Genomic DNA, 14,080 nt, shown 5'->3' on the forward strand with positions numbered 1-14,080 from the left:
GAGCTTCACATGCGTGTAATTATGATGCCAAACTATAGATTACCATCTGTATACCACACATAAATATCGATAAGAATGGCCGTAAGAAAATGCCATCAGCTAGCCATCACTAAGCCATAAACATCGTGCGGCTTACTGTGAAAATTTGAAAGGATAACACTATGTGTGTGTGAGTGTGTGTCTGTGTGTGTGGGTGTGTGTAGCAACTGCCAGCAGGTGAGACCATTTGCAGGCAGACTGCAGCACACTAACGCCACTTTTATGATGATTGTCCAGTATGAAACAGGGTGTGGCAAAAAAAGGCAAAGTTTTAATCGATAAATTATTGGTATGCCTTATAATTCCGCACCATTCAAGATTCTCTTTATTCTACTCATTTTTTCTTGCCTTTCTCCCGTTCATTTTTGTTTTCTTATCTTCTATCATCTTGACTTCTTTCCCTCTTTCCTTTACGCCTCTTGACTTTTTTATTGCTTTACTTCTCTTGTTTCTTCTTATGCTCTCTGCTTTCTAGTCGCATCTAATTTATTTTCTTGTCGTGTTCCTCTTCTCGATTGCTGTATACTTTTCTCTTTATATATGCTATTCAGACCTGTTCACTCCTTTTGAGTTTTTCGATTCGAGTTTATTTCTTAGGCTATAATTGAAAAATATCGATAGTTGAAAATTGAAAAATATCGATAAATTGTAATAATGATTAGTATATATAATGAATATATTGATGAAATATATATGTTTCGCACTCTTCACATTCTCTTTAAGTCAAACAATAGAATTTCTGTCTCTGACACCCTTTATGTTAGCAAAACATTACCTTTAAGCTTTTGTACCCCCACACACATACATACATACACCTACAGCCACCGACAAAATTAAGTTTAAAGGAATAAGGTCAAACTGTGCTACGGCGCGATAAAGGTAAATGTAAAAAAATGACTGAAAGATAAACATAAATCAGAGCATAAAGCAATTACGCGAATGGAGCAAAAAGAAGCCAGCAAGTGAGAGAGACCGAGATGGTCAACAAGAAAGAGCTAGGGAAAGTCCAGGTGATAAGGGCTAACAATAATGAGACTCCGTAGCGAAGGACATAATGATTGATAAACAGCCAGCAAAATGAAAAAGAGACGAGTGGAAAGTAAGCAAATCAGCTGAAGACGAGACAAAACTTCCAGCAACTTTCGTTTCAGCTAAATTGTGACAAATTTAAGCAAGAAAGAGTGAAAGGGACAGAGAGAGAGAGAGATAGAGCGAGAGAGTGAGGGAAACGAGAGAGTGCGAGCATAATGTGCATGTCAGCATTAGATAAGAGCCTGTTCGGGCAAGCAAAATGCCAACTACAAGAAAAATGGCGCCTGCCATGGAATTGTGTTCGCCTGGGGAACTGTGAGTGCAACTCAACGCTGAAATGAGTAAGTTATTCAATTATTTATGATGCTGTACGGCGTAAAATGCCCGACTTACTCATTTTCATGCCGCATCGTGAAGCCTAATTGGAAATTATGTGCGGTGAGTCAAATTCCGACGGGAGGCAAAGCAGAGAAGGCAACAAATAAAAATGAAAATAAATGAATAAAAGAAATTGTGTCAAAGCCTCAAATTAAGCCATTCAAAGAAAAAGAAAAACGTACACAAGTGAGAAAAACAGCATTGATTGAAGTGGAGATATCCTGGCCCCAATATTCCTGACATTAATAGGAATATTTTTAGATTGAGTACTATCTATAATGTAGCTTAATCATATTTGCTGAACATGAAATGTAAAATTACTTCACTTTACTTTTATTTACACCATTTTATAATAGTTTCTATATTTATGCAAAACATTTTTAAAATATTTTCCACTTAACTCAAAAAATAAATAAAATTAAAAATTAAAAATAGTAATATTGAAATAAAATATATAAAAATAAATACCCCTTGCAAATCAAACTACCCATTGTGAATTAAAGTGAGTATCCTGATTAAATACCGTTTCTTTGGCTAATTGAGTGTAAAATTTATAAGGCTAATTGATTAGAAAGTTGTGGAATTTATTGTTGACCATAATCCTTAAAATGAAAGGCTGTCGTTAGCCTACCAGCCCATCGAGTGTTTGACATGATGCGGCTTCTGCTGGCATTTACCAAAGACCAGCAGCAATACTTAACATTTTCAGCTTGTCATGCGGTCAAGTTTCCGTGCGGCAGCCAATGGAGCCTGTTCATAATTTAGCAACTGACTAAAGTTCGTTAAAGGTTTAGGGTAATGCTTTTGTTAGCAACGACAGCTGGATGTTTTGCCAGCCAGGATACGAGGGCTTGGTCTGGCAGCTGTCAAGTGTAACGTGTTACGTGTAACGTAAAGTGCTTGGCAAGACCGCAAAGTGTTGAAGTCGGTTTAGTTCAGCAATGTGACATGTTTCTGAGCAAGCAAATGTTTATGAATTATGCCAGAGATTGTGGCCTGTGGTGATCCCAGCTTAAGTGGGGCAGAAGCAACGCAAGACAAACATGTCACAAATTCCTAAAGATGCACACAGTTAACTCAAATACATCAAATACGCTTAACAGTTTGGCAGTTTGGCATATACAATTAAAATCTATGTATTAGTGTCAATAACTAAGAAAACTGTATGTTATCCAAAATTGATTACAAGATTATTCCAACGACTACTCGATAAAATGCAGTTTATGTTCAAAATTCCTCTTTTTTTCCAAAAATGTTTCCATTCTCTGTTATATTTTCTCTTCAACGCCGAACAACCAAACAAATCCTGAACCAAAATGGGAATTTCCTTTATATCGACTCTTGTGTATCTCCCATTTCAATCCTAGCAAAATCTCTTTTAATATTCATCTCACGTCAAGCTCTAATAAAAAACAATTCCGTTTCACAGTTCAAATCCCCAAATTGTGAAAAACATCTGTAAAAATATCTGCGAAAAATACCAAATTGTAAAAAAACAAAAAAAAATGTTACAGACCTGTGCGAATTCTGTTAATTGTTTGCCAACCCTTAACAAAACACGTACATCAACTATGGAATACCTTATAGCCAGAAAAATAAACCCCAAAGAAAATACAACAAAAATAAATAAAAAAGAAATACAATAGCAGAGAAAATATCGACGAACACAAGTGAACAAATTCCAGGGCTCCGAAGCGCAATTTGTAAATGGAAATTAAATTGGACAACTAAATAAATATAAATTTACTGACACGCACCAACATACGCCCACACAGCCACACCCACACGCACAAAGTGCAGGTAAATAAATAGAGAGACAATTAAATAAATAATGAAATGTATCGCAAACGAATTCTCGCACTCAACTTGAATATCATATGAAACATTCAATCTACATATATAGAAAAACTGAAAATAAATATACGATATTCTCGTTTCACTATCCATTTTAAGGACTTTCGATGTGCAAAACAACAACGAGATTTTAAAGAGTTTGTAACTAAATGGTATTCGCATTTATATAATTATTTGCTCATATTTTAATAATCGATCAATTTGTTTACACATTTCTAAGTGTCTTTCACTCACACTTCGACAAAAAAACTCAGAGAGCAACCGATTTTTTTGGTTCTCCGACAAGTTCATTCGTGATCGTGCAGAAAAAATTTTCCCCTCTGAGTATTCTCCATCCATTTAAATGAATTTTATAAAAGCAAAAATTCGTACGTATTGGTACGTATGCCAGGGTTATGTTCACCATACGTTATGTAAGTGTAAGTGTGTACATGTGTATGTGAGAGTAAAGGATGATCCTCTATGTGCGAGCCTCAATCGTATCGCTCTCTAATCGATGTTCGTCAATAGAGCGAATAATTCCAAGCGCTCAACCGAAACCCAAAACGAAGGGAACCGAAGACACTTGCTGAGAGATATATCGAGTAATAGGGTGAAAGAGAGCGATTGAATACGAATACAAACAGCAAACAGTGCGTTACAGTTATTTGATATAAATATTACAATTTCATTTTCCATATATCAAATTTCAATTCACAACAGGTAATTTGCATATTTACACCTTAAGCCACTTTACAAAAAATGGCTAAACATCAATTTGTACATATCCTTAAAGCCCAAATCCGACAAAAGTCCAACAATTGCCCGAGGATCTTTACAATAGCCATTCATGCGTTCATTCGCCACGGAACAGCTGAATGTTTTTCCAAGCCTTTTGGGTTTCGACCAACTTCATTTGTACCGCAAATAAACAGAAACCTGTTTTTTACGCCAATAATAAAGAGAACTTGGCACAAAGGACACGCCAGAGCAACAGCATCGACTTTCAAGCACTCAATCATCGAATTTATCAATATACAAATATTTTGCGGCCATCTACGGAGCTAGTTGCAGGCAACAATAATAAAATGGAATTGATTAAAAAATAAATAAATATTGGTAGAAATGCGTATATTGTTCATGGAAATTTCTGTTGTGCCAATACATTCAATAACATTCCCAATATATATGTATATGTATATATGCATGTGTACAAACAACTATATAAATGAAGCCCACCTGAATGGACCGAAAAAAAGGGGAAACAAACGAAAAACAATGTAGGTTGGGCAAAATGGCGTTCGTTTGACCCTGCCAATAAACCTTTTTGTTTTTCTGTTATTAATATATTGTTTCCCATTTTTGCAACAACAATAAGTTACATTTGCACGAATTGTTGCTTTTGTAGACATCGGACGGGCATTGCTCAATTGCAGAATAGCATAAACAGAGCAGCATACGAAATACTCTTAACAAAGTGCTACAATAAGCTGGAGCTTATGACGAAACACATTAACAATTTGAAGCTTGCAGCACCTGCTTCGTTTAAGTAATCAGCTTTGGCTTTTAAGCATCAGCAAGCTGAAAGCTGTAACTCTTTGCTGCTCATAAAAACTATGTTTAGGTTTAAGTATAAAACTAGACGCATTTATATAAAATTTCATATATAACTTATGATTTGAAACAATAAGAAGCATTTAGAAATGAAATAGTAAAGAGGAAAATCTATTAGAATAACTCATATATTTTGTATGAAACCCACCATTCCTCACACACACACACACACACACACAGCAGCTGTTAGCTAATGGCATCTCCCGCTGTTTTAGTTCGCACTTCATTGCCTTGCCTTGACCAATTGCCATTCGGTATTTCATTTTATTTGTATAACATTTATGGAGACCGAACCCAGCCACATAGCAGTACAATACAATATTTTATTTATATGCCGGCACATTTGAGCTATGAAATAACCACGAGTATGCTTGCCATTTCGTGGTCAATATATGTGTGTATACATATATAAACTTCAATATGTATGCGACTGACCCACATGGCAATCGCGGCGAGGTCGCAGCTGCCAAACGAAACTAAGGAGCACACCAGTTGGTGGTTGACAGGTGGCGGCCATATTTATTATTGTATTGCAGCCCACAAAATGGCTGCACAGGATATGTACTTCCCTCTGACTGACTGCCTATCTCGATTGTTTGTATATCTGGCGTCAGAGCCAAAGGCTATTTAATTGAGGCAGCTCTTGCAACTCTACCCAAAACAGTTTCACATTTAGTTCAGCATACTATATTTAAGAAAATACACAAAATTTAAATAACACCCATATGTGGAAGTTGTGCTTTGATTGTGGTCGAAGAAATCTGTTGATGAAATCAATAAAACCGAATATATTCTGTAGTCAATTTGAATAATATACAACTAATCCTAATTTGACATCTACAAATTGCAAAATTTAAATATAAATATAAATATGTTAAATAAATATATATATGTATATTTATAGTTCAACTAATATACACATCATAAACATACATATATAAACCACACTTTTTCCACAATTAACCTTTATGCTATGCTTCCGCTACACACTTTAAACTAATCAAAAAACAAAAAACACCAGAAATCAATCATACGACTCACACACACAAATGTTCGCCAAATGAAAGGAAACAAAAATAACAAGAAATGGAAAAAGAAATATAATTTAAGTGCAGATCTGACTGGATGACAAAATGCAAGACGATTTTCAGCTCAGACTGTCAGACTGTCACGTTGTCAGCCTGCTTGAGCTCCTTACTCCCAGCTACTCGTTGATATTTGCTGAGAAAACATTTATGTAAACTTTCATAATATAAGAATTGCATTGTGCATAGCTGACTGTCTCCCTTTTTCACTCTCTCTCTCTCTCTATCTATCTCTCTCTGTCTGCATATCTTTATGACCGAGTTTGTTTTATAGCGGCTGCAAGAAAACGACATTTGCCAATATGTTTCAGAGTTGAGGCTTCTTGAACCCTGGGATGTCAACGCCATGCAATTTGAGTGTCGTCTATTGAATTGCTAGCTTTTTATTTTCCAACTGCATCGTTTTCTACTTTACCAGCCACACACACATACATGTCCACAAACATCCCGTCAGGCAGATGCCTATTTGTGTTTTCAGTTCATAGTGCGTTGCCAGGCAAAAGGACTTTATTATATTCGTCACAATACTTAAAATAGTTATGATTATTCTTATACTATTAAAATTTAAATAGTCGGGTCTTAAAAACAAATTCTAAGCATTTTGAATCAATTTATAAATAAGCTCAAATAATTCTCAATTCATAACAGATAATAAATTTATATAGATATTATGTTAATGGCCTTTGAATTCCTTTTCACTTGAATAAATATTATCAAAATAATTCAAAATCATTCTATTTTGAATTTTTAAGAGACAAACTAAATGTTTCAATAATACTCCAATATTACAAATTTGTTTTAGATGTTTTATATATTTTCAAATAAGTTTAGTTTAAATTTATATAAAAAATAAAATAAATAAAAAAAATATATTTAGTTTAAATAGTTTTAATATATATTTTCAAATTAGTTTAGTTTAAATTTATTTAAGAAAAATAAATACATTTTGTTTAGTTTAAATAAATTTTGTTTATTTTCAAATGTATTTAATTTTGTTTTTAAGTCTAATTATGTATGGCGATTCCATTTTAAATTTCAGCTACATTTGAGTAGACCTAAAAATATATTATATCCATTCCTTTAGCCTACTGTATGTGTTGCCAACTGCCATTATTTTTATTTCGCATTGCCCTCCTTGGCAAATCTCCGTAAAACTCATTTCCATAAGAGAACATTTATTTGGGAAATTATTGAGCTGTGCCGAGAAAGGATTGGCACAACAAACATCAACCTGGGACACTTTTTAGCACACACATTTGCCAATTTCGATGTGCCCACTGTGTCTAAAATATATATATAAATATTGATAAGCCTGCTGTGGCCTAGTTGGCCAAATACAAGGCAAACTTATCGACCACCCCACCCCTCCCAGTGTAAGCCCACAAATTCGAGTTGTGTGTCGGTTGCCAGAGCTAACATTTTTGGGGCCATCTTACCTGGCCGAGAACGTGTAACCAACAAAATATGTGGCCAATTATAGGTAAAACAGACGTTTTTACGTGCAGTTTGTTTTTGGTTCCTCCGGCTTCCTCTTCATGCTGCTTTCCAGTTAGCTGCCCTAATTTATGACTAGCGATGGCTCCGGGCTTTATTTTTGGGTCTACTCGCATTGTTGTTCAGCATAATCATTTGCCATTAGTCAGCTGCGATTCACTTAATCGCCAACGGGCTTACGGTTACCTCAAATATTTAACCCATATGTAACATTAGCAATGAATATTATTTAAAGCGGACTCCGAAGAGCGGCACGTGCCCAACAAATCCCTAAAGTGTTCTCAACAACACGCGAAAACGTGAATTCCTGTTTCAGTACGCGCAAAACATATACATATATAACTCTAGATTATGTAGAGCATTTTATTCGCCCTTATATCTCTTTCGCTCTTGCTTGCTCCTTGGAGAGCATGAGATTACGAAATACTTTGTTGCGAGGAACTCACTTACTTGAAAGTTACATACATTCCCATATAAGATCATTAGATTTATCAAGTAAATTAAGGAAACAAGTAAAGCTAGGAAATAAAATAAAAAATGTTTAAGTAATAATTTAAAGAACAATTTAATATACAAAATTATTTCAATTTTATTTATTTTTTTATTATTATTATTTATTATTTTATATCTAACAATAATCTAAAATCTGACACAGAGTGTATAGCATTTGAAACATTATATATATATTTATATGCAAAAACTTCGCAGTTCACTTGGCATAATTGAATCCTTCAAAGCGCATTTTCATGCTGATATGTGCGAAGCTAAGCCAATTCATTTATTATGTGCCAAACGGGATTTACGCGTTTGGGATGGTAACGGCTTTAAAAATAAAAATAAATATCAAATAAAATTAAAACTGGCGAAGAGCTAAAAATAAAGCAACAAATCCTTAAATACTTTTAGAATGCCATCATGGTAGAGATCCATTGCTACAATGACAGAATTAACTAACGCAGAGAGACTGACTCTGACATTACCTATTATCAGTTATATGATGATGATGATGATAATGATTTGAGATGATAATCGTAACATCTATTTATTTATATAAAATATTTTAGCTATTTAATTTAAAAACTTTTTTTTGAATAAAATTTCATTGTCCGTTAAAATGCAATCCAAACAGTTCCTTATGACACTTTAATGCTCTTATGAATCAAATACCCTATGCTATTTTATACAGAGTATAAGCGCACACAAAAACAATGCCGATGTCAACGTTGTCGCAAAAACAAAAACTAAAAATAATTTTTTTGCCAAACGGATGACAGTTAGCGTGAAAGGGAGATGGGCTAAGTGGGAGGAAGAGCGAGTCAGTCGAAAAAGGACGAATGGAACAGGCTAACAACAACAACAACACCAATAAAAACAGAATGTCAAATGTTGTCGTTGTTCGTTTCTTGGCCGGCTTGTCAACGCCAACATTGTTGTTGTTATTATTATTTTGGTATTGTTATTGTTGAAGGCAAATATTTGTGCAGTCAAATAAAGTATACACACATTCATACATACATACATACATTCATACATAAAAATAAATTGTTGGCAAAAGAAATTTGATTTGAAATTGAGGCAGCTGACAGTAGAGGTCAAAAGTTAGGCAACGTACAAGCTTTGCATAGAGCTCGACTTCTGCTTATATACATACATATATATTGATATGTATGTATGCAAGCATTATCTACTATTTTGATGATGTGTTTATCAACTGTCAAATAGCTGACAATAAGCCAAATGGATTTCTCGACTTGGCTAGCCAAACACAACTAATATAAAATAGTGCCGCAATATTTGCATTTTTTATGTAAATATAGATTGAGGCAATTCTCGCAACGCAAGCAAAATAAGAGACAACAAAAAATGTTCATATTATGCATAATGAAATGGTTCTCTAAGGACTGAAGTGATAAAAAAACACTTTACTTTTCTCATTTTAGCTCATTTTATCTCATTTTTCATCTCACTTTTCTTGATTTTACCACGAACGGCGACCAATATTATTCGTCCCGCTGAATAAATGCAAATCAACACAGACAACAGCAAATATATGCTCAAATTTATTCAAAAAAGAAAGATGGAAATTCATTTTAATATGAAGGATATGCAAAAAATGATTATACAAATATTTGAAGAAACTAAAGTATATATATTTTTTGAATAAGCAAATCATTCTACCGACAATAAGAAACAACAGAAGACAAAATCCATTTTAATTACAAATAAAAAAAAAATGTTTAAAAAGCTCTTAGCACAAAGTTCTGAAATTAAATCAATTAGTAAATTCATTTCAAGACAAACGATCCAAGACAAGAAGAAAGAAATATCTGAGATACTTAATAAAATGCTGTCAAAGAACTCTGTCCATTTAAACTGACGACAGCTATTGAAATTTAAATGTTGCTTAAAATGGACCCAAATGGACAATTTAGCAATTTAACAAATTCGCAAAGTCATTGAAAATCATTTGGCAGATACAAAAAGTTTATTTTTATATATATAACCAAACACTTTGTTACAGCATATATATTTATATGCTGTTTATGTGTTGGCTAACGCCGAAAAGTATGCTAGCGCATAAATTAACACTTACATTTTATGTGTGCATGTGTGTGTGCGTGCACAAGCCGGAGAAAGAAACAACAAGAGGAAACTTGAGAAACCAGATGCCAGACGCCAGACGCCCAACTGACTTGACTGCAAAGATAAGAAACATGGTAAATAAGTTGTACATAATATGTATAGATGTATATGTATATGTACGAATGTACGATATGTAGTGGAGTAAAGTATATACACAGCTAAGCAAGCTGGGCACTCAATTAGTTTTATTTGCTGTGCTAGTTGCGCCCAAAGGCCCAAAAACAGGAAAAGAAAGCAAAACAAGTTAATGTTTATTTTCATTTGGATATTTCATGGCGAAATTAAGGCACACATTTCTCAGCATTCATTTGTTTGTTTACTTATGGCTTTCAAGTAACCATCGATGAGCGCTATGACAAGTCGTTTAAGCACTTAATTTGTGTGTGTCGAACACACACACAGATATAAGATATATACTTATATCTGGGTAATACCTCGACTAAAGCAAGACTTAACACAAGCTTCCAGCAGCACATTAAAGCCAGATTTTATTGCAAAAGGTGCTACACTCAATAAGCAAGGAATTTAAATGTCAAGCATAAACACATGAGTAATAGAATTTAGGGGTGGCTATAACATATCCCTTAGATAGAAGGGGTTGCCTTTATTTTAAGTATATGCCTATGTACATATATATGAGGTATATACCAATATAGTTTATTTGACATAACTAACAAAGATAATACATAAGCCTGAAAAAAAGTTAAAAAATGAAAAAACCTAATATTAATTAATTTAATTTATTTATTTTATTTATTTATTTATTAGTAAGCAGCTGAGATTTATTTTTCGCCAATTATCTATCTATCTATCTCTCTCTCTCTCTCTCTCTCTCTCTCTCTCTCTCTCTCTTGTGTCTTAAAATTATTTATATCACATATATTGATAATTATCTATGCGTCAGCCAATATACCCCACAGCACACATCTAAAAAAAACTACATAGCATAAAAAGAAGGAGGAAAAAAGGCAACCGCTTGAAAAAAGTAAAGAAAAAATTCGCACAAGTTTTGCGGTGAACGATTTTATCTGCAGCGTGGAAAATCCTTTGCTTGGCACGGTAAAAAGGTGTTGCCCGCAACCGGAACGCGACAGACGAACGCCAAAAGCAATACAGACAGACACACACACACACAGCTACGATCCAGCGTCCCCAGAAGCGACCCAGCAACCGGCACTCAAACCTAAACCAACAACAACCAGGCAGGCAAACCACCCAAAACAGAAGCAGCCTGGCGCATTGTTGACTCGACGTCTTGAGAGAGGGTTGGATTGGGTTGCGCTTGGGATTCGAGTTGGATTCGAGCTTTGTTGGGGTTTGAGTATGAGTGGAGGGTTAGGGGCTGCTTGCTAGCGATTATGTGTGTCAAGTGGACGCCGCTTGGGTGCACCCAGCCAGGACATTCGGTTCCAACTTGCTGCGAGTTGCTGCTGCTCTGCCTCGCTTTCAGTCAGTCATTCTGTCTGTCATTCTGTCTGCCTGTCATTCATTTGGCTCGTCTTGTGGCAGGTCAAAAGCAAATCGCTAAAGTTTACGCCGGTGTGTGGCTAAGTCCTTGGCGTTGCTTATAAATAAACAGAATACAGAGCTCAGAGCACAGCAGGCAGCCATGTTTTGAATATGATTTAATTACTGCTAATTGCTGCTCTGTACTAATTAGTGAAAGAGAATCTCTCCCCATTCCCGTCTAGTATTCTTTAACATTCCCTAACATTGGCTCTGCCCCTTCAGCATGCCCTTGTTATTGTTGTGCAAATGCAAATGAAATTGGGTGTGAATTGAATAGCTAATGAGCATTTGCTTTTGGCACTTTTACACTGTTACACTGATTGACATGTTAAAGACACAGCTTGACTCTGGCAAAGGATTTCAATTGAATCAACTGAAAGGATAAACCTGTCATACTTAATTAATATTATTTGCTGTCATGAACTTGTATCTCACAATATTGTATTTGGAATATTTGCCTAGAGCTAAATTTATTGTTATCACAAATCACAAAATGTCTGCCTCGAGCTCTTCATTCGCCGCGTAGCCACATAAGGTAGCTTAACAAATTTAATATATACCCAACTATAATATTAAGAGAGCTTCAAAACCACAATTAATTTTCATATAATTTATGGCTTAGAAATACTTCATGCATTACATAAAGTAGAGCAAATTGTGGTTTTGAAGAACTTTCATAACAAGTTTTTAAGCTTTTTTTTTTTATTTTAGCCTTTGCGGTTACAAAGCTCAGAATAAAACATGGAATCATATTTACATATATAGATGCATGAGGTAGAAAGAGTGGAAATACCATTTTGCTAACTATATCAAATAACTATGTAAACAAAATATGTTTTCAATGATGTCTATGACGTCAAATTCAGATCATTCGATGCGCTTGTGATAATCGGCTGCGTGTTAGCTGCTTAACGCTCCCGACTACAACTATTTCCGGTATACACATAGAACACGGCACATCAAACACAACGAGCCTTATCACACTCCAAATGGCAGTTCGGGCCGTGGCTAATAAATCATTTTTTTCCATTTGGGGCTAAGCGCAGATTAACGATGAAAATAGCAATAAAAAAAAAATAATAAAAATAGACACGAACCTGATGATTTGGTCACAGTGATAGTGGGTGAAAATTTTTACACAAATGACAGAAAGACATCAGGGATAGCAACAACAACATTTGATAGGTGTACAGGTGGAAAGCAATAAATCTCCATTAAGCCGAGCTGCTTTCATTAACGGGTTTTAGGCACTACAACAATGCATGGATATTCATATGCCACATAGTAGACCCGTATACGTAATATCCACAGATGACAACTTGACACTAATACACACACACTCTCTCGAACACACACACTCACTTAGGGCCTGCTGTCAACGTTTCATGCACCTGTCGTAAAAATGTTTACACAAAATATTTTAAGCCGCATTTTGACAAAGGACCCAAACTAGTGCACAGCCTTAACACAGCGTTGAGCGTTGCGGCGATGGGTGGCAAGAAGAAGCAGGTGTACCAACTCACTGGACAGCTTCTGTGCACAGGACATCGCTGTGCAAATATGACAGCCATTGTTATTTTATGCCATGGGCTTGGCCGAGCTTATCTCCGTTGGCCTCTGCCTGTTGTCTAAACAAATAGCCGTTGCGTTTTTGCCACATCACCCACACACACGAATGCTGCCCCAAATGGATTATGCAACAACAATGTTGCCACAAAATGTTGCACAAAATATCACAATTTTGCGGTCGACTTTTATGCAGCCGTGTAAACATTATTAATATTTTCAGATATTGACGTGGCAAATTCTATAAATGTCTGCCAAAGTATTTATAAAGCTCTGCGACATTATGTTCAAAAGCTTAAATATAAATGAATTCAAACGCAACACCAGTTTTCCCTCCACTATAATTACATTTGTAAACATTTTATACGCTTATCTATTTAGGGCAGACAAATGAAATAATTATTTAAAGTGCATCGAATCTCTCATGGAATTAATGACGCTTGTTTGACCTCGATGATTGCTTTATTTCTATTTTATGAATATATATTTCCGCTTCTTAGGTTCAGTTTTCCATCAAATATTTATGGTTGTCATTGATTATATAAATCTTTCCTTAATAGTTAGTTCGATAGGTGCATTAGGCTTACATAATTTATTATTTCTAAATTGTTCTAGGTAATAAGCTTGTTTAATTTAATATACTTAATGCTCTAAGCTATGAGTTATGATATAAAAAAATAATATAATAATAATGAGTCATGTTTACTTGGATTTTTCTTTGACTAGTAGACCTTCTTTTATATCCTGGCTGATGCACAGTTACTTATTTTTTGATATTTATATATCATACATCATATTCCCATAAACTGATCGCAAAACCTGCAGCTTAATCAATTCAGCTCTGTCAGTTCATCAATCTAGAGTCTTGATTGTCAATCTATTTCTCT

The 14,080-nt window shown here is 34.8% G+C and overlaps 1 protein-coding gene across 5 annotated transcripts in view; it reads right to left on the reverse strand.

Annotated features, from left to right (window-relative positions):
• The window catches only part of LOC6574314 (furin-like protease 1), a 173,644-nt gene that overhangs the window by 101,488 nt on the left and 58,076 nt on the right, over positions 1-14,080 (reverse strand). For 4 of the 5 annotated variants that reach the window (XM_032727990.2, XM_032727994.2, XM_032727992.2 and 1 more), the window contains exon 2: positions 10,069-10,172. The exons of the other annotated variant lie outside the window; for it this stretch is intronic. The gene's annotated coding sequence lies outside the window, so the exon portion shown is untranslated. The remainder of the gene's footprint in view (positions 1-10,068; positions 10,173-14,080) is intronic. 5 annotated transcript variants of the gene reach the window in all.

This window comes from Drosophila mojavensis, unplaced genomic scaffold (assembly GCF_018153725.1).
Source record: "Drosophila mojavensis isolate 15081-1352.22 unplaced genomic scaffold, ASM1815372v1 contig_277, whole genome shotgun sequence".
NCBI classification, from domain to species: domain Eukaryota; kingdom Metazoa; phylum Arthropoda; class Insecta; order Diptera; family Drosophilidae; genus Drosophila; species Drosophila mojavensis.